General features: G+C 45.2%; 1 pseudogene; it reads right to left on the bottom strand.

Moving 5' to 3' along the window:
- Positions 1-9,003: 9,003 nt before the first annotated feature.
- LOC125947254 (uncharacterized) lies at positions 9,004-18,202 on the bottom strand (annotated as a pseudogene).
- Positions 18,203-22,488: the final 4,286 nt, after the last annotated feature.

Here is a 22,488-nt window from a genome sequence, read left to right as displayed (position 1 = left end):
GCGCAGTCGCAGCAGTTGCTAACACGACCGCACAGTGATGTTCTTGCTATAGCTGCAGGCTCACAGATGAAGTAAAATTTAAGTGGCTTGATGAGACCAAAGCTGTCGTTGTCAAACAATTATACCAGTTCGGTTGATCGTTTTTCAGACAATGACAAAAGTGACGCGAAAATTTTGTAATCGTATTATCGAATACGGACTACGTGCAACAACAGCGCGGCTGGGAAGACCGAGACCAACTGTCGACTGTCTTCCCGAGTTCTGCCAAACTGGTCAAATGCTTCTCCGCTTTACCCACACGTCACACAGACCGCCTGTGGCCGGAGAGAGGCCGCTCCCGTGGAGGAAGAAATAAACTAGGGGAGAGCATTACGTGAGGCAGCAAGGCTTGGCAAGCGAACTCACGGTCAAGCCATTTCCTTCGCTTTTTACCTCGCAGTATAGGGTCAGCACGTGGCTCTGAGAGACAACGTATTGGCCGATAATGTTTGGTTCGCAGTAGTTTCAAAATGGTGCACACCCGTTCAGCTGCACTGCTGCCCTGCACCATGCAGAGGGGGAGCTCTAAACCTACCACGCGCTCGTGTGTGGCGATCCCGTGATGGGCCGTTACTTCTTGATGTCAGTCTTGCTGCGATGCTCTATTCTAATTTCTCCTCCCTCTCCGTCTACCGCCTCCAACTCGAACCTATGTGTGTGCTGGTTGGCCATTAGCGTAAACAGGCGTGGGCCGCTCTTTGTTTTGAAGTCGCGATTGCATTTTCGTGCGTATTGTTGTGCTACCTTTGTCAGGTCATAATGCCATGGGATCGGAAGAGAAGTGCGGTGTGGAGATTGTTGCCTGAATGTGGGAAGACCAAGAGTGCCAAGTCTGATAAATGCAGCAAGCAGTATTCTAAGCCGGAGACGAAAACCCTGCGATACCACCTGCTGCACGCGCAATTCATAAACGTTCCAAAGGGCCGTCCTACAAGGAAAGGCAACCATGACGACGATGTCGACGATCCTCCTCCTGCTCCGGGCGCCAATCAGCCTGTCCAGGTAAGTTTTTATTTATTAGCTATTCCAGAGAAAGCTTTAGCTCGGAGGCTCCTATGTAAATACATCAGAAAGGAGAAATCATTTTTCTCGGCAATCACTGCACCCAGTTTGCTGAGGTTTGTTGCATTTGAAAGAAAAAGTTAAAATCTAGTGACAGTTGGTTGCGAATTTTCGATAAATTTCGTCATTTTTCAAATAAGCAATGGCAAAAGCATCACAGTTTTGTCACAGTTCTGTCAAAGTTCTGTCACTTCGACCTAATAGTACATATACTACAGCAAAAAAAAAAAAAACCAGCGAAAACCAAGACGCAGGACCAGAAGAAGGCACACACAGACACAGTCGCCGTATTTAGAACTGATTATTTAAAGCATCCACGAACTTTTATACACCGCTTTTCCTGTGCAAGTGCACGTGCAGAAGAAGAAAACCAATCAGTCACATTGAAGAAGTCAAACAAACCCCGATAACTATCTACCATGACTACTTGGAGTAGTCATGGGAGACGTGCGTTACAGAACCGGGATAGGGACATGACACCGCGCAAGCGACGATGCGCTCACACCCGCTCGTTTTCCAGACTGCTGTCACATGGGCCGTTTGCGCTGGACTTCTTGATTCCTGCCAGCTCACCTCGTACGTTCTATTCCTGCCATGGCCTGCCTTGGATTCCTTGCCACCGCATCTGGTCCCAACTTTCTATTCAATGTGGCAACATACGGCGATGACGACTGAAGCAATCAGCACGGCATATAAATGCGCAACAAAGGCAACACCATTTGGGCATGAGGCCGCGCAAGCGACGATGCGCTCACACCCGCTCGTTTTCCAAGTCAGTTACATGAAATCTGCATCATGTATTAGAAGCAGCAATTACTGTCTGTTCGCGGTGTCTTGCCCGCCAGAGCTTCTTCTGTGTGTCCAAGTGATTATTCGGTCTGCAAAACTGTTTGTGACGGTCACTGTCTGATGTACTTCTGATGCTTTCGCGTGACATTGAGTCTAATCCCGGTTCCATGACGACGGCTGAAGCTGAGTAATTTGCCGTTGTCTTAGAAACATTGCAGAAATTCGATGAAGCGTATGCATCCGTGCTCGAAACAACCCGAAAGCTGGAAGAAGGCCGAGATACTTTGCTAAGGGAGCTCAACTGTTCCATAGAGAGGGAGGCTGCAGCTGAGAACGCAATTAAGCACTTGACTGAAAGAGTGGCCGCGCTGGAGAGGCGCAAGACTGAGGAGGGGAAGCTAAATCTGCGAACGAACAGGAGGCAGTTTAACAGAGTGAGGTAAACCGTTTCAATGAAAGCATAGCAACGCTGGAAACATCAATCGGCAATCAAAGTTCCGATGAGGTCGGAACACCTGAACATGCTCTTGGTTCTGTCTCACAACAGCTTCCATTAATAACATCCAGGTGCGATAACGCCGAGAATCGCTTGCGACGGTGCAGTCTTCTTTTCTTTGAAATGGAAGACGATCGTAACGAAGACTGGGCAGCATCTCAACAAAAAACACTGAATTTTGTTCAGAAAAGCTCGGCTTAACAACAACAAGCACACAGTTTGAGCGAGTACACATACTAGGGAAGTACGATGATAAGAAGCGTAGACCAATTATAGCGAAATTGACGTATTTTAAGGACAAAGTGCATATTCTTTCATGTGCGTGTAAACTGAAGGGTACTCCCTTTTCCATCGGGGATGATTTCTCGCTCTAAACGCGAAGAATAAGAAATAAGCTTTACGCATTTGCTAAGGTGCAAAACAAGCCTTTCAGGTTGTCTTTTGATAAACTGCACATGGCAGCTAAGACCTTCGTATATGACACCATCACAGACAGTGTTGTGCCGACAAGCAGATAGCTAGGCCACAGTAAATGTGCAAATGATCCCCACGAATCGAGTGCACGTATCAATCATTATTCACTATCATTGTCATATGCAAACATCCACAGCCTCGTGCCTAAACGCGATCTGATCTCTTCGTTCCTAGACGACAGTGGATCGCACATCGTCATTCTTACAGAAACATGGTTGAATCCTAACATTACAGATGATTAAATTCTTCCCGATGCACATTTATATAACATACAGGTGTGACCGTTTTCATAAAAGAGGCGGTGGCGTCCTTCTAGCAATAAAGAAGGGAATAACATCATACTTAGTTAACACTGATTACAATCTCGAAATTGTCTGGGCAGCCTGTTTATATACTCCGTTAAGTTATTGATAGGCGCTTGTTACCATCCGCTAGATTCTGGTCATTCGTTTGTTAATGAGCTGCGCATCAGTATTACTAAGGCAACTGAGCTATGTCCTACTGATAGCATCTATCTAATCGGAGATTTTAATTACCCTTTAATCAACTGGGCTCAACTATCATCATCTTGTCATATTTCAACAGAATTCTGTAACTTGACGCTTGATTACAACCTGTCTCAAGTCATTAACCAACCCACCCGTGAGACCAACATATTGGATCTAATACTTGCAACAGCACCAGAAACCATAAACGAGGTAACACGCTTGGATGGATTCAGTGATCACCATTTACTTCAGCTAAATTTAGACATTCCAGTTCCGTGTACGGGCTATGTGACGAAGAAAGTTTGCGATTACAATAAAGCTAATTTCTCAGCTATCAACACCGAACTTGAAACGTTTTACCATGCATTTTTTACCTTCATTTCACAGCCGAGGCATTGAAGAAAACTGGACACTCTTTAGAGATAGGGTTTCATCTTTGGTCAGCCAGTATGTCCCTCTAATCATAATAACTAAAGATAAATGTAACCCTTGATTCACTAGGAAGCTTAAGCAACTAATTAAGGAACAAGATAAGCGGTTATATCAGACGGCCATGCGTGCGGGTACCCGTTCACCTTGGATAGATACAATGTCTGTCTAAAATCATATTGCTCTGCCTTACCCGCTGCGAAAGATAAATATTTTACACATGAGCTTACATCACTTATGAAAGCTAATCCTAAGAAATTTTTGAAGCAAATATGCCCTGATCGCGACACTAGTTCCATTTCCCTACAAAGTAACAGCACTCCCATCCCAGACAATAAGTGCCCCGCTACATTCAACACCTTCTTCTCATCTGTGTTCACTTCAGAAGTTCACTCTAATCTTCCTGAAGTTCCCGATCTTGATTACCACTACATAACACCCATTGAAATAACTGAAGAAGGCATCATGTGTGTCATAGATAACCTTAAAGTCTATACTTCAACCGGTATTGATGGCCTTTATTCTAAAATAATAAAAGATACCTTTTCAGTGTCTAGTAAATTTTTATTTCACATTTTTCAGCCATCCTTAGCTACTGGAATACTGCCCTCTGACTGAGAGATAGCTAAAGTAATGCCCATTTTTAAACCTGGAAACAAAACCTCAGCTGAAAATTACCGTTCTATATCTCTTACGTGAATTTGCTGCAAAATGCTAGAACATATAATCGCATCTAATGTTTTAGTCATCTTGAGCACAATAACTTTTTTACGCTATCAACATGGGTTTAGAAAGAATCATTCCTGCGAAACAGAGTTATTCGAACTAACGAATGACTTGCATTTTAATATGAACGATAACCTGCAAACTGATTGTATACTTCTTGAGTTCGCCAAAGCGTTCGACCGCGTCGTTCCCTGCCGCATGATTTCAAAATTATCATCACTCCGTCTAGACTCGTTAACTTTATTATAGCTTCGTAACTTCCTTTCGCATCGCCAACAGTTCATACTTGTTAATAATCTGTCCTCTAATCTTTCCTCAGTTACCTCGGGTGTGCCACAGGGCAGGGTAGTTGGTCCATTATTATTTATCTATATAATGATTTACGTAATAACATTTCTTCCGGTATGCGAATTTCCGCGGATGATTCTATCGTCTACCGCCCCATTAAATCTGCTAATGACCACCTGGCACTTCAATCAGATCTTTATCTTATCAAGGAGGGGTGCAAGACATGGTTAATGACACTTAGCGTATCGAAATGTGAAGTCATCTCGTTTAGCCGCAAACATAATCATTCTAGCAATACATGTAATATTCAAGACATCTATACTGCCTCACGTCTCCATTACAAATATCTCGGTGTTATCCTTTAATCAGATCTTCCATGGTCATTTCATATCACATTCATCTGCGCCGTCGCCTCTAAGTCTTTAGGGTAGCTGCGCCATAACCTCAGAAATTCATCTGCTAATATTCGCAAACTAGCTTACCTCACTTTTGTTCGCCCACAACTTGAGTTTGTTTCCTCCATTTGGTCGCCCTATCATAACAACATGGTGACCACATTAGAATCCATCAAAAATAGAGCCACACGATTCATCTGGAGAAACCATAGCTACCATTCAAGCGTCACTCAGATTAAAACTGATCTTTCTCTCCAATCTTTAGGCACAGGCCGTGACATCGCTCTACAAACATTATTTCACAAGTATGTACACTCCAATACTCCAGTAGATTATGTTCCATTCACCTCGATGTCCCATCTGGCACGTCCAAAAGATTGCACAATAATTTGAGTTTTACACGGATCTATGGTGACACTTCAACTTTTAATTCATATGCACTTCCACGAGCCATCAGATTATGGAATAACCTACCAGACAACATCGCATCTCTGTCTGATCCTGATACATTCCATCAACAACTTATTACACATTTCACTGAGACCATTGTTTAGCATGTCTGAGTTCATATTTTGAAGTTTTTTCACCCCTGATTTCCTGTTAAGGATTTCGTTTCCTTTTTGTTTGTTACATTTTGTTTGCCTTACATCTCCTATAACACGCTTTGACGAATTATGTACGTATCCATGCGCTTTTTATTTTATTGTGTTCTTTAAACTGTACACCGTATCTCTTCTTGTTATTTCCGCATTGCTTAGTCTTCTCTTCTTTACTGTAATATGTGCTCACATTTTCTTTTAAATTTGCATTAAAAATTTTACCATGTATTGTACTTTTTCGTTTTCATCTGGTTGTGTATTCACTGTTGGGATTCTTCCCCCCCCCCTTACGCAATGCCCTACGGGCACTTCAAAAAATACATACATAAATAAAAACCGCCACTCTTTCTCTGTGATAAACGCGGAAGAGTCGCTCATGCAAACCCGCTCGTTCTTTTTGATATAAAACGCTTCAAGCAGTTAGTGCTGCTATTGCTGCTAGTGCTGTAAAACAAAGGCGGGCAGCGGTAGCAATCTTTCACATGCAACGCCATGTTGCTTCCTGTACCCGATCGAAGCGTGTTGTGTTGTCTGAGGCGTTCATTTAAGCATTGCCCTGCCTGGCCGATATATACTTTCCCACAAGCCATGGGGATTGAATAAAGCACCCCCACCGCGCACTTAGTGAATTCTGTTCGGTGCTTGGTTTTGCAGGCTTAATCTCGTTCACGGCCGGAGATGCGGGCGCAAAGGACAGAAAGCTTTCGGGGGGCCGAAAAGACCAAGTTAACGCCGAATTTTTGGGACACTATTTTCAGCCCGTGGGAAATTTTATGAAAGTTGGGAATCATCTCAATGTTTCTTGTCTCTTCTAATGGGCGATCTGAATTCTCACGCGCTTTCTTCATTTTTCTTGCCATATACATATAAAGAACATATAAAGCGGATACAATTGATATATCACTTGGGGCTCTAAAAAAACGAGGGATATGTGAGTAGAGCTTTCGCGAAACCGTTGTATCTAATGTAACAGATTCACGTAAGATATTCACTGGGGTTGCAACTAGAAAACCCACTAATGCCTCTACAAGCAGTCGCGGCTCTGGTTCTTCCTCATTTGCGGGACCCATGAAAACAGTGCCTCTCCAGCGCTATTGTGTTTGCAAGTAAGTCTTTGTACTTGCGATTGGTGACTTTCGCAGAGCGAGAAGAGGAGCTTATCCAGGGCTACGGCGAGGTGACTTTATCTGTTGGTGCTTTTCAGGAGGAGTCCTTGAAGAGAATACTACTGCTGCTCTCGGATACATGATCGCGTACGACAACTTGCCTTTGAGCACAACCATGGACGGCTTCAAGACGTTCGTAAAGGCATCGCAGCCACTCTACAAACCTCCCACTGAGCCTACTGTCACAAAGTGCCTCGAGGCGAAGTACGAAGAGCTCAGGGCACATTATGGACGGAGAATTCAAGCAGCTGATCATCTGAACCTCACGGCTGATATTTGGATGCATGAGAGTACATTGCGGTCGTACGGCCTCACGGTTCATTTTACTATAAGGTAAATATTTTCTGGAAAATTTGAAAAAAAATGAGAAACCGTTTTTCTTTGGCATGACGCGTAACAATATCTTCTCGGTACGTACTCTTATAAACACTGCCTTACTGTTTTTCGGTACCAAACTAGTGAATGTCGAAACTGGCGTTAAGTACATGCCAGAAAGGAAACAAGTTTGAATCGTCGCGTAGCAATGTGTGAATTGTGGGAAGAGTGGAATATTGGCAACAAGAAGGTCCGGGCTGTCATCACAGATGGTTGGCGGCACATTAAGACAGTTGTAAGCGAAGAATTTGGTGCCGATAAGCACATTTCCTGTGTAGCCCATCTTCTAAAACCAACTAGGTCAAGCTGCCACCATTGGTCTTCATTCTGGCGTTTTACGTGCCAAAACCAGTTCTGATTATGAGGCACGCCGTAATGGAGGGCTCCGGACTAATTTTCACCACCTGGGGTTCTTTAGCGTGCACTACAACCCAAGCAAGCGGGCGTTTTTGCATTTCGCCCAGCAGTGTCCAGAGCCCCTTAGGAAATTGAAGCACGTGAGGTTCTGGTGGTGCCGGAGGAATAACAAGTGGCTGAGGTTGTGCTGCAGAAAGTCCTTGATATCGATGCCCCCGACGACGACGGTATGCCCCTCGTCAACCTTCAGCCGCTGCTAACGAAAGTGAAGAGGACTGTTCGCTTCTTTCGCAACAGCGATGTTGCGTCGCGAATATTGGTGGAAATGCAGATCCAGGACGGCAAGCAGGAGCATGATGCATTAAAATTAATCCATAAAGTCAAAACCAGGTGGAATTCTTGCCATTACATGTTGGAACTGTATCGTTTGGACGGAATCCAAGAATGAAAAGAACGTTTATTCAGGAAACACCCAGGGTATATATAGTCAACGGCATTCACAGGCACGTGTTGCCGTAATCTTCGTGCTGTAAATCAGTTCACGCTGATACGTGCGACGCATGCGTAGTCTGCACGATGCAGGAACGCTTCTTGAAGTTGTCCGAGCCTATCAGCCGGGTGCTCTTACAGCTGCGGAGGGCGAGAGAAGCCAAGCGGCGAAAGCCGCCCAATCTAATCTCTTGTTTCGAGCTTGACGTCCTTGGCGAAAGGACCTACTAAAGCCGCTGGAGGAAGCCACGCTTATGGTTTCGAAGGGTCGTTCCGTGACACTCAGCGATGTAATCCCGATGGCGTATGGCGTAAAGCATGTATTGTCTTTACTCCATAATTCAGAGTTCGAGTGGCTACTCTGTACGCACATACACGCCGGCAGTTCGTATGCCACTATGTCCGTTAAGCATGCCTGAATTTACACTGTTGGACAGCATACATGCTAAAGAAAAGTGGCATAAAAAACATTGTTGTCTTTAAAATGTGGTAAATTTTGTTTTATTTTATTTTACAGGGTATCGACAACTTCCAGCCCCGTCACCCCATCACTCTCAATATGCAGCAAAAGCTGCTCTCAGAAGTGAACACATGATTTAGTGGCATCGAGCACCTGCGCCCATACGCTGCCGCAACGATTTTGAACCCGCGATACAAGAAGTATGTTTTCGAACATCCTCACGTGGTGGCAATGATCGCCCGGCACTTCAGAATGTTAACAACATCATCTAATTATTTATCGCAAGGAAAGGCAATAGGAAGAAAAGCTTTAATATAATTTTGACTAATAAACATTGGGCAGGTGGAAAAGTTTCTGAAACGGTTGGTGCTCTAGAAGGGGATCTTGCTAGGCAGAATACGGCGCCTCCTCTTATGGTATCTGGACCGTCGTTGACCAGACACTTCGCTGTAACTGCACAGGTAAAAGGAATCACGATTCGGAAAGCCCAATGCCTTCGAAATTGAAGGCATACCGTAACAACCTAGTCGTGATCATCGCGCCAATCCCAGTCCACTGGAGACATGGCACAGCATGCGCGTTGGTTTGTAGTACGTATTTGAAATAGCGATGGAGTTTTTGTCGATTACAGCAACATCTGTAGCTTCGGAGCTGGCTATTCTCACACGCTGGTTGCTTGGCCAGTCACAGAAGGTGCCGGATGTCACCCAAACACCTCAGTCAATTAACATTCCTTCGCTCTGTGGAAAAGAGCATGTGGTTCAATAACATGATCCTATAATTTTCTCCTTTCCCTATTCATATTGCAATTTTTGCATACTTCAGTTACTACTCGCCTTTCACTTGCGGAATGTTTCGTAATTAGTGCCATTTTTTTCTATTTCTTGTTTAATCTTACAGGGTTTCACTCGGTAAGTGCCATTTTTAACATATATTGTTTATTCCTTCACCAGTCACTAGTGGCAATTATAGTTGCCCTTTAACAAATTAAGAATTCTTGATCCGACATTTATACGCTTGTATTTGTTATCCTGGTCCCACCTTTCAAACGTTAAAATAGGTACTTGCATGAGTACATAACTGTGTTTCAGCCTCTTTAAAGTGCCCGGACTAAAGAGTCTATTAATCGATTAATCGACAAAAAACCCCGCATCGAAAGCGATTATTTAAGTACAGGCTAAACCGACGAAAGATAAATAGTAATTCGATTAAAAATGTAACCATCCATTCCTAACATATAAAGATGTATTTACACTATTTACAAAATAGACGATACATAAACAAGATGGCTGTCGAGACCGAGCCCACCTTTACATTTCCAATCGGCTTATTCTGACTGACGCCACTCTTGGTGGCGCCGTAACATTAACCCCCGTCTAGAAAGGCACCGTCTCGGCGCTAACTATAAGGCACCAACCTCACAAATCTCCAAGCTGACGCAATATCGTGTAGGGCCTGGTGTAGCGTGGCATCAGTTTTCATGCAGACGAGCCAATGCATCGACATGGTGTCCTTAGGAGGACAACGGAGTCAGGAGCGAATCGAACGTCTCGATGTCGGCTGTCGGATCGTATCTTCAGCGCGGCTTGAGAATCAGTGAGCCGGGATCCGGCAATCTGGCGAGCCGCGTGAGCCCGGGCGAAGGCGTCTTGGGCATATTCAGTGGGAGTGGTCGTCGAGGAAGGAAGCAATGTTTCAAAGGGCAGGGTAGGGTGGCGACCGAGCAGAAGCTAAAATGGTGAAAAGTCAGTGGTCTCGTGACGGGACGGATAATAGGCGAACGTCACGAAGGGTAACGTGCTATCCAAATAACTGTGGTCCTCCGAAACGTACATAGACAGCATTTCTGTCAACGTGCGATTGAGCCGGTCAGTGAGTCCGTTTGTGTGAGGTTGGTAGTCGGTGGAATGATTGTGCTCGGCAGAGCAGGAGCGAAGGTCTCCAACAACTGGGGACGGTAAGGAGCCGCCGGGGTGCGCCGTGATGGATGATGATGTCATATAAAAGGAAATCCGCCACCTCACTGGTACAGCTTGTGGGCAAAGCTGGCGTGATCGCGTACAACGACCCACTTATTGCCAGATTTCATTGTCGGAAAAGGGCCCAGAAGATCGAGACCGGCGCGAAGTAATGTTTATGAGGGCACATCGATGACACCTCTACACGTCAACTCGCCTTCTGACTGGCGCCACTCTTGGTTGCGCCGTAACAATATTAAGCCTATGCGCAGCCTTTGAACCGCACTTGCAACCTTGCGCAGCGCGATCACATACCGTAGCGATGAACGTACGGGCGCTGAGCCGTTTGACTTGAGCCCTTATGAACCTTATATTATGGAGCTTGATTACTTTGCATAACTATTATCGGAATAAAGGCATTTAGTCGTTTTTGTCATGTGGTGGGGGCGGCGATGGTGACCTTGCTAAAGGCGGGGATAGCCTGCCAGACCTGGCCGGCAATTGCTCTGCCTGAGTGTCTCTTTCCGCGCCAAATATGTCGCCATGTGTCCATCAGTCATGTCTCTCTCAGAAAGGTGAAAGGAATGTGCTACTTTCTCGCTGCCCTTCTTTTCACGGTGGTGCGGGGGACGAGTGTGGTTGCCTTGTCGGCGCTGTAGCAGACGCCCGGGAAAGGAAGCTCAACTACAGATGCATGATGTGTCATCAAGCAATCAGTTGACCGCACTTCTTTCATTTTTTGTCGTTTAAGGCGAGCTTCAATTCCTCCTCACCCTCAAAGACGCCGTAAGTTAAATGCGCTGCCACTTCGATTGCACCCTTATCTTAGCGTAGAAACGTTTTGACTATAAGATTGCGTACGATTGCCTACGAACAGTGCAGCTTAGTGAATTCCACCCCTTATTCGCTCGCTCTCCTCCGTCGAGGCGCATTCGTGACGTGGCGTCGCAGTCAATGAGAATTTAGGTTCCGTTCCACTGCCACAGACAACGGCTTTTTCGCTCAATCGGCCAGTTCATGCTATTGCACATAAACTTGCAATTGCTCAGAATAACTTCTTGGGCTAGTTGGTGTTTACGGAACATGATACTTAGTAGCGCAGAACTCGAAATAAAAGACAGCAGTGAGAGCCGAGATGAAAGAAAAGACGAGCGCTACAATCACAACTATTTATTCCGAAGCAGGGCATCCTATATATATACACAAACATACGCATGCGCAAACACATAACCTTGCGCTTAAGAAATCATGTGTTCACGGGATCAAGAGGAGTTTTGACAATCAGATTGAGCGGATTTTAAAAGCCGGCTACCCTCGCTCGGTGTTGACGTCAGTGGGGGAATCTTTGCTCCCGAAGCTGAAAGGCAACAAAAAGCCTAAGGTTGGCGATGAAGTCGAGCGCAACGCTAGAAAAAAGGCACAAGTGGTGCCGTACATTCACAAGGTTAGCCACAACGTTAAGAAGGTGGCGAACAGGTACGGAGTACCAGTGGTTTTTTTCCGCCCCGAAAAAGCTGGCCCGTCTCTGCCCTCGACTCACGGGTGGCGCTACGAACGGGTGCACAGTACAGCACGTTCAGCGTTACGTGCATTGCTCCACTGGAGTGGTTTACCTCATTCCCCTCAGCTGTGGCAAGTGCTACATTGGGCAAACGGGGCGCTGCGTCAAGGACCGAATGAGAGACCACGCAAATATTCTAAAGAACGATACCTCCGCGCACTTGTCTGCGCATTGCAGGTCTTGTCCATACTGTCAACCGCTGTTTTTTAATGTCAGGATCCTGGGCAAAAGCAAGAACAAAACTGCTCGTGACTGTTAGAGGCCTACCACATCCAAATCACTGGTCTAGCCTGCGTTAGACAAACGACTGTTACAATATATGATTCTGAAATGAGATTGTTAAGCATATAATCTGACTACACTGCCATCGGCTGACTGGCGCATTTTGTGTATTTTATGCGCTTGCGCATGCGTATGTTTGTGTATATATAGGATGCCTTGCTTCGGAATAACAATTGTGAGTGTAGCGCTCGTCTTTCCTTTCCTCTCGCCTTTCACTGTTGTCCTTAATTACGAGTTTTGCACTACTAAGTATCATGTTGTAATTGCTTGAAGGTGAAGGCCATCTTCTATGTCGTTCATGGAGTACGTATCGCTTCGCCAAAGCTGAAGCCTGAATTTTAGGGAAAAAAATCTTATATAAAATTTAATTGATCACAGCCTTCGTGGGCTGCCTCATCCGCCTTTTCATTACCTATTATACCACAATGTACTATAAGCCACTGAAATGCTATCACGTGTGGGGCGTTAGATGCCAAGTGCTTTGGGTATTGTTACGGTTGATTGTGTGTTTATTTACAGATGGCTGGCAGAGATTATCGTTCGGGAAGATAGCGGTTGAACTGCTGCTACTCACTGCAGAGACCATCGTCGTTCTTATTTTCTTCAACCTCTCTCTTACGCCGCGTTACTACCCCCGTTTCGCAGATGAAGCCAGCTGGGAGAGTCATTGTTCAGTGTCGGGATAATAGCGCTTAAGATGCACAACATGTGCAAGTTGGGTTTCCCTAGACCGCCGACCTGTAGACAAGAGGCGTGCGACCACGTAATTTAAGTCACTCAAACGGTTTTAAAAGGGCGAGCGGTCAAACGTAGCGCGACAGCAACTGGCGGCACAAGCCGCACCTGCACTGTGGTGTCCAATGCAACAATAAATTGCATTTTTGAAAAGAAACTGATTAATGAGCGCTGTCCTGCCGCTGCTTTGAGCGGTTTTGCGATGCCACCGTGCGAAGACGTGCTATCCGTTGGCCTTCTTTGGTAAGCCAGAGTGTCTTGGCGATTGAATCTTCGGTATGTAGAAAAAAACGGTAGGATGCTGTCAAGCTAAGTCTAACGCGATCGGGCATAAGGAAGGTAAAAGGCCTGTAGTCGGTTGTTTCATGCTTCACTGTGTTATATGCATACGTGATAAATGGCAAGACGTCATCCCAGTTCTTGTGGTCAGAGGACACGTACATGTTCAGCATGCTCCTACCTTCTTTATGCTCGAGTGGGCTTGGTGGAAACAACAGCGGGGCATTCACGATGCGCTCTGCTTGCATACTATATAGTATACTGCCTTGCTGCTCTCGGTCACCGGAGTGAGCACGCACACGTGTGTGAATGGTGCAAGAGAGCTAATCAACGCAGCATTGGCAAGCAAGTTTTACCGTCGTTCTATCAACCCTGTCAACATGAACTTCGCCGCGCATGTGATACCCGTGAGCGTCATCACGTCATCGGAGCGTACAGCTCCGATGACGCCCTGCGGCCGATCTTTATCGGCTTGGTGGAACCAACGGCGGCACGTTCACAATGTGATCTGCTTACATATTTCCGGTTAGTTATATGTGTACCTGTAGAGACTGCGATAGGTGTCTATTTGTTCTACCAAGCCCACGCCACACTGCTCTCCATCGTATGTGATTATTCATGTCTGCAGATTATTACTGTGCGGGGATGTCGAAGGAACTCCCGGTCCTAGCAATGCTCTGATGCTCGAAAAGCTGTTAACAGGTCAACAGGCTATTCGTAGCGACTTGAAGGAAGTGAAATTGAAAACTTTCTGAAACTGAAAAGCTTCTGAATAAGTTCGGTGCGCGTTTAGAGAAATTCGAGAGTAAACTCAATAAACTTCAAAACACAATCATGCAGCAACAAAGTAAGCTTACGGCACTGGAGGACTCAAATCGTCGAAATAACTTGGTTGTCTTTGGAATTACGGAGGGGCCGAATGGATCTGAAGAGGTACTTCGGCGCAGTTTCAACGAAGTTTTGAACAGCGAAGCTGTTCAAGCTAGCCGTAAAAAGTATGGTGTTTCACAGAAAGCCAGCCGCGCAGTAGCCATGGAAACCAGTGAAGCCGAAGTTTCTAGAACACCTGACGCAAGCTACACAGTAAAAGTTTCTACACCCAAAAGAGTGTAAAAAGGGTGTATTCTCATTTAACACTCTTGAGTACACTCTTTAACACCCTTGTGCCATTATTTTACAATACTACACTACTACTACTACTAGTAGGGTGCGTACATCTTTAACACCCTCCGATTGGCACCAAGGGTGTTTATTTATGCTCAAGAAGGGTGTAAGTTACACACACAAATACGTATATGCACATATATATGTGTACGCATGGGTCTTTTACAAAGGCTATATATAACATGCCCAGAGCATTGGTGATACTAAAGGCGCTTTATTCGGTAATAAAGTATTCAAGGCAATTCATGTCAAGTGTATATATATATCCTATAGTATTAAACTCCATATGTACTTACTGCAATCGGCTAGCTATTATTTTCAATTTAAAGAGCATGCGGTAATTGCAAAATTCAAGTCGGCCTGTACGCAAAATGTACCCAGTAAGTGCCAATTGGTGAGCGACACAAGTTTTTAAGATATTCCTCTTAAAAAGCTTGCAATGATGTTCTCCTTTCTATTTTTCGAGAAAAACTTTCTGGTACATGTATCTGGAACAATAATGCATTATGCCACTATGATAATATGCCAGGTGTATATTTTGCGAGGCTGGTGCCGCTGACACTTTTTCTGTCAGATGGCTAAACTTCCCATATTGTCTGGCTTCAATTTTGAAATAACAATATGCCCTATCAAAATGTTAATGAAAAAGAAGTAGTTTATGGATATTAGTCTTCCTGAAATGTACGTTTCATGGCCGCAACCACTAATTATTTATGGTCGCGGCTTTGAACTGTATCACTTGTTATGTTCACGGTGCTGTGTTTCTTTTTCTCTTTATATCCCTGGTGAAATGCCTGGTATATACAGAGTAAATTCGACAGATATTCCCTTTTAATAATCGTGTTAGACGACATGAACATGATTCTACAAGAGCCCACCAGCTGTTCTAGCTTTTAGTCAAAGAAATATGCAAATTACCAGTGTGTTAAATAGATTTTTATTACTTTTTCACTGTTTATGTACTTGAGTACCTTGCAAACAAAGCACAATAAATTATTGAAGAATAGCACTACAATAGAGAATTGTTTTCACCAGTATCATTTCATCGTATTAAATAAATACGCAATCCAACTGCAAAACTCAGAAACCACCAGTAATCCCAAGGAGCAGACACATCACACTACAACCATGCAACTTTAAAAAAGTTCTGGGTGAAAAAAACTAAGCTTGCCATTTGACATGAAGAAATTAAGAATTAGTAAGGCAAACGCAGTCAATATATGTTTAGCAAAAGGAATGGCGTGCGCTTATAACACGGCGTCCCATGTGCTTATGTATGTACAGTGGCTCTGTTGCAAACTCTGAAAATGAGGTTATAACTTTGTACTTATCAGTTGTGCTAACAACAAACACATGGAAGTGTTCATCGAAGCGATCAGTCTCAAGTAGCTCTAGCATGATCAAAAGCACGTTGTCCAAATAAAACAGTCCACAAACATGCACAAACTCAGGCAAGCTGTCATCTGGAACATTAAGGACAAGGCTGCATCCTAGTCGGTATGATCTGCCATATACAGTCACACAATTTGTACTGAAAGAATTAGTGCACTGCAGGTCATGTTGCGAGATGAACTCTTAACACAGCAAGGCAGGTGCTCATACAGCACAGACCGACAACCACTTGTAACTGCCATGCTTTGTCATCTCCAGAAATAAAATAAAACACTGACAGAACTGGTGTCGCATGGCAAGAGTGTGCGAAACGCGCTTCCAATTGTGAGCTTTACGCAATATATCTTTAAAGTATTGGTGTTTTGCCTCAAAACGCATCGCCGAGATGTTAACTAGTGGTCCAAATTTCTCAATACCAGACGGGTAATGAAAGGCAATGCATCTTGCAAGTAAATGAAGACGATGGAAACAGTGTCCTAAACTCTGCACAAAAAGGTGGATTTTTCGCTGCAAATGAGCTATGTACGAGACTGGGATTTTGTGACTCATGATGATGTCCACTATTTTCGAAGAAATAAGTAGAGTTGCCAGACTTCACTCCCCGCTGGTACGAGATCACCCACAAAAAAAGAAAGGTGGCGAAATAGGGCAAAAACTTGAGATGCAGAACCCTTAAGGGTAGTTTTTCCATAAAGGAAATCCTTAGAAATTGCCTCTGGTTTGTTCCTTGCGTCGCACGGATCGTAATTCCATTCATTGATTAATTTGTTCAGCTGTCCGAGTGAAAAACAACCTTGTGAAATTAACAATAAAATAATGTGCTTCAATGTGAAAGGTATAACACCTTCATGCAAGTCATGCATTAAATCTAGTGGCAAATGTTGAGATGGGTCAAAGCCCTGAAGTACAAGCAGTGGGCTAGCGTCCTTGACACCGTACAGTGATGCAGTTGGTAGCCCTGCCTTCAACATGTTTAAATGGTGTTGGTCACCTTCTGGCGTTCGCATCACTAAGTCAGTTTCTAAATGCTTATAGTTGACCTCGTGGTGCAGTGCCAGGCACAATCTACATATCCTCCCTTGATTGAACGACGCCTTAAACCCACCAATTCGGTGGCTAGAAAGGTTATCACCAGTTAATATAAAAACAGACCCTTTCATTAGTCTTCCGTTTGCAACTATGCCATCGTTTTCTGATATGGCCAAATCATCCAGCAAAGGAGCAAGAACCTTGGTAAAGCCATATGTGCAAACGTGCTTGCCTTTCACTAGAAGCACCAAGTTAATGCCTGAAAGTGCTGAGCGATATTGTACAGCCAAGTTTAGCAAAGAAAAGTACACAGCAGTTAACTTGTGCTTTCCCCGTTGGCTGCCTAGTGGGTTGCACACCTCGAATTCATCTGCGTACAACTGCAAGCAAATCTTGCTCTCGTTACCAGCAAAGAAAGGATGCTTCTTAAAACCACTACCATCAAACACTGAGCACATATGGTCAGGTATATTGACATCACTGTTGAAGTCACCTGAAAGGTGAGGATGTTCCAGAATACACTTTAGCACATCACATAGTGGCACATACTCCATAGTGCCCCGCTTTCCATGAGACTCTCCGAGCATTACAGTTCTCGGCTCAACAAGTGCGAAATGATTTGTCCAGTATGTGTAGCGGCCACATTCGGTCATCATCCCGCGTAATTGGTCTTTGTGTGCTTCTCTTAGACTGGAGGACATTTCACCATTGAAGAAGTTTGTCATCTTCCAAGACAGTTGTAACAAATGTGATGACGTCATTTGCTATTTCATTCAGTGTTGACTCTGGAAGACGTCTTAACTCCTTCCACTTTAAAAAACATGATGGAAAGATGCCTTACATAGTCACTGGGAACATCAGCGGATTCACAAGGGGCACCTTCGTTGTGGATTTCTTCTTGTCCCTCCTGGGTACATAAGGTCTCTTCTGCTGCTCCCACACTGCTCTGAGCTGTTTCCACCGGCACATTTTCTTGAAGTTGCTGTTTCACTTGCAACGCTTCACAGTGCTGTATGAAACGGAGAACCTGAAAGTCTGCATGCAACCTTCCAGGCCACACACCCAATTTTCTTCGTGGCCATGGGCTGAGTGCAGGTGCCTGAAGAGCAACTTCAGTGAGAACCTGTGGCAGCCACACCGTGGGTAGCGATAGTAGTGAATGCCTGGCATCTGAAAAAAAGGCATGCCAGAATTACGCGAAGTGTTACCTTTTGTTCTTATCTTGTAGGGAAACAAGCAAGACAATGTACATGTCTCTCCGTATAAAAAAACACTGAGCAGCTATGACATCCTTCTTTAACAGTGAAATTGAAACAATTTTTAATTACAATACATTATTTCCAAAGACAAAATTATGTCATTAGACAAAATTTACAAGTAAGAATTTCGTTTATGCAGAAATCTCTTTAAAATTACTCGTCTACTCTTATGTGCTGAGTGTGTGGGCGCGTACGTTTGATATTCATGCGCCTCTTTCTTCACCTCTTCCCCTTCCCCCAACGCCGAGTAGCTGGCTAGAGGAATTTACCTCAGGCCGACCTCTCTGCATTTCGTATCATTACACTTCTCTCTCTCTCTGTCTACGCTTGATATAAAAACACATATGCCCGTACTTACCTTTGTCACAATTCCCTTCGACCGAAGGCGGCCTGTGCATGCGAGCCTGTAGGGCTGGGAGAGAGAGAATAAACATCTTTAATGTGTAAATGCAGCTTTGGAGAGGCATCGTCAATCCAGAATGCCTTGAGCTCAGGCCGCATCTTGGGCCCTCGCAATCAGCCGTTGCTGATCTTCGAGGGCGGAGCTGGCCAAGGCTCTCTTCCAAAGCTCTTCGGTGTGGTAAAGGTTCGGAGGATTTAGTGGTGCCTCTCTGCAGCCCCCTACTATGTGCCTGAGGGACCCGGGCTCTGCGCAGAAGCGGCATTGTGGAGAGAATTGTGTAGGGGCTATGAGGTGGTTTCTGGTTGGGTGGAGGAATGTGTTAACCTGTAGAGCTCGGAGGAATCGCTCCTGCTCTGTAGGGCTGGTATTCACTTTTTCCAATAGTGAGCAGACGACGTACAAGATCTGCACGTACCAGCGATCTTACGAAAGCGCACAACAGGGAACAATTCCGCGCGTACTGCTTCCGCGCAGTACCACTTCAGGCACCGAGGCCCTAGGAGCTGGAATGTACGGACAAGTCGTGGCGAGTAGACGCACAGTGCCTTTGTCGCCGCAACGCGAAATCAGTAGTATAAGTGAACGCGCTGGCGAAGTCAGGCTGCATCACGGTGCTCAACCATGTTAGCCGCCCAAACGACGCACTCCGGTGGTGGCACCATTTGCAAAGAGCTAGGCCGGATATTTACATCACGTGGTTTACGTATCCAACTTCCGTCTAACGTTCTGACTTTTGATGAATCGCGGCAAAGCATAATAGTACTGTTATTCTAGCCACCCTAGTACTGTCAGCTGCAAAAGTTTCCGGATCTGCAATGCGTGATGAAGCGATGCAAAACTGATTACTGCGCCATCTGCCGTCATACAGAGTGGTGTCGAGGCTCCCGGGCGCGGAAGTGCCGGGAGCTGTCTTACGGCATGCTGTGCGACGGCGGATGGCGCAGCACTCAGTTTTGCATCGCTCTGCCACGCTTTGCAGATCGCGCAAGTTCATTAAAGCCAACGTTACTAGATTACCTTATTATTAAAGTAATCTAGTAACGGTGATTAGAGCGTCAGGAAGAGGCCGATCGTGATGCACTTTGATTTTTGTTTTATTCTTTCGAAGTGAGTCCTATTAACATCCTCTGACCCGCCGTGTTGCTCAGTGGCTATAGCACAGTGCCTAGAATATACTTACAAGTAGGCACTCTAGGCACTGTAGCTAGGCACTATATTATGGTGTTAGGCTGCTGAGCACGAGGTTGCGTGATCGAGTCCCGGCCACGGCGGCCGCACTTCGATGGGGGCGAAATGCGAAAGCACCCATGTACTTAGATTTAGGTGCACGTTAAAGAAACCCAGGTGGTCCAAATTTTCCAGAGGCCCCCACTACGTACGGCGTGCCGCATAATCAGATGGTGGTTTAATTTGGCATGTAAAACCCCATAATTTAATTTTATTTATTCAACATCTTCCTCTCCGTAAATTGAGCAATATATCCTTTATTTGTTCCTTTTCGTTGCCGGGTGCAATTTTTATCCCATTCAATGATGTCATTCCACTTGGTGGGCATGATGCACGTGATCAGGACACAGCAAGTCGTCCGCGGTGGACCACCTTGCGATCGAAAGGCGCCGACAGGGCACGGACGTCGGTCTGAGTGTCAGTGCAGGTCATGCGCAAAACGGTTACCCTAAAAGCATGTGGCTTCAACATTGCCACCCGTGTCTCCAACATGCATGCAAGTGACAATCACGGCGTTTGGATTGCAAGGGGGTGTTACATTTGTTGCGTTTTTCTCTCAAAATCGCATACATATGATGCTCATGCTGCTCTCCTGTTGTTACTAAAATTTTGCAGAAAGATCGCGTTTCATGTGTCGGATCATTTGATGTAACGGTTTACACAGTTGATTGGTTTATTTCCTAGAAAAACAAAACCAAATTTGTTTATGGGGAATGCAAAGTGCCACCCAGACGGTGCAAACATAAACTTGTTTCTCCGTCTGTTGCCCGCTGCTGAAAGCAGCCGTTCTGCTAAAGTTATTGCGTTATCCAGAGAAGCGGGAAGCATACGGTACAACCCTCCCGGAACAGCTGCTTTCGGAGCGGCCGATAGGCAGCGAAACAAGTTTGTGCTAGAAGTGGCTTGGCAGCACCTTTATGCGCAATATTTTCCCTTACAACCTAGGCACATAACAGCTCCAACCTTATAATGGATAATCCGGAATATGAACTTCTATCTTTCTACAAAATTTCATTAGGCGGAAAACTGCGGTAACCACCATGTCATTTTTCTATGATGGTAAGGGGAAAATACATGTCTCTGTATCGACTAATTGTACATGCCACTCAAGAGTAGGAAAAGAGTAGGAAAGAGGAGAGAAGAAGAAGTTCTCCGAGGCGCTGGCCCTGTTATTTGCTGCTCGCCTTTTACTTCAGTTTTACTATTTCTTTACATTGTGCCTGGACTTCATTACTCAGAAATTGAGTGAGAAAAAGTGTAGCGACCTACGAGCCCATTGGAACCAGGTACGAAGCCTTCACTACCTTCTCCGTCGGAGTGTCTCCAACCGCTACGGCGGTAGGCAGCCGAGAACGGCGGCACGAGTCCTATGACCACCAGCGTGTTTTGAGGCACATGAGTGAAACGCAGGAGCGCGTCCAAGATTCTGCCAACGTGCATCATGCGAATGATATCATCAAGCCGGCACGGCTAGTCCTTGAACATCAAGGTGCTGATAGCCCGCCTCCGGTGACCATGGTGGAACCCAGCGAAGGTGAGAGCAAGAGACCGCATCTTGAGGAAACTCACAATCAAGATAACGACAATACTTCAAACTATGACCTAAGCGATTATGAAGACATTGAGTGTGATGAAGCACCTTTCACATCTGTGACCTACAAAAAGAAAAGAAGTGAAGGAATCCCAGTGGTATTCCGATCGTCAGAAGAAGGACACAATTTTTGGCAAGTGAATCCAAATCGTGTTTCCTCAGAAATTGTGTTGGCGGCAAAGGAAAAAGTGCAGTCGTTCCGAGTAAACGGAGACGGCCGTTTCTCAGTGTCTGTTGCCTCAGTGGCATCGGCGAAAAACCTGCTTTTACTACAGGAAGTAGCCGGACTACAAGCTAAGCCCTACATACCGGCTTCGTACACGCGAAATGTCGGGAAGATTCATAACGTGCCACTTTAATAGACTGAAGGACAACTGCTCGAGTTCTTGAAAGATTTTGGAGTAATATCAGTCCGCCGCCAAGCAAGATACCATCGACTGGAGGATGGTACCGTTAAATCCCGCTCTTTATACAGTGTAATCCTTCACTTCAGAGATGATAAGCCTATGCCTCAGAGAATCCACTTGGGGTTCACCAGCCACCCGGTGGAAGAGTACCTTGGTCCTGCGTTGAGGTGTTATAATTGTCAGAGGTTTGGTTTGGACACCTGGAAAAAAAACTGTCGCGGATCACGTCGATGTAAAATCTGCTCCGAGAACCATGAGCACACTGAATGCAAGTCTGTACGACAGCCTAAATGTGCAAATTGTGCGGGTAACCATACGGCTTCCTTCTCAGGATTTCCACAGAATAAGGCCGCATCCATGCTACGCAAACATGAACTAATTCATGGGAAGCAACCATGACACAAGGAGCCTCTTCCGAATCTTGATGTAGTAAGCCCAGCGAAAAATCGTCAGTTTACAGCAACTGAACAGAAATCAAAACAACCATCGTATGCGTCGGCATTAAAGCAACCAGCTGGGCAAGAGTCCCAGAGACAGCGGAGTCATCATTCCGCTACCGCCACTGGAGA

This window comes from Dermacentor silvarum, chromosome 7, assembly GCF_013339745.2.
Source record: "Dermacentor silvarum isolate Dsil-2018 chromosome 7, BIME_Dsil_1.4, whole genome shotgun sequence".
Classification (NCBI taxonomy): Eukaryota; Metazoa; Arthropoda; class Arachnida; order Ixodida; family Ixodidae; genus Dermacentor; species Dermacentor silvarum.
This window is presented reverse-complemented; position numbering and strand designations above follow the sequence as displayed.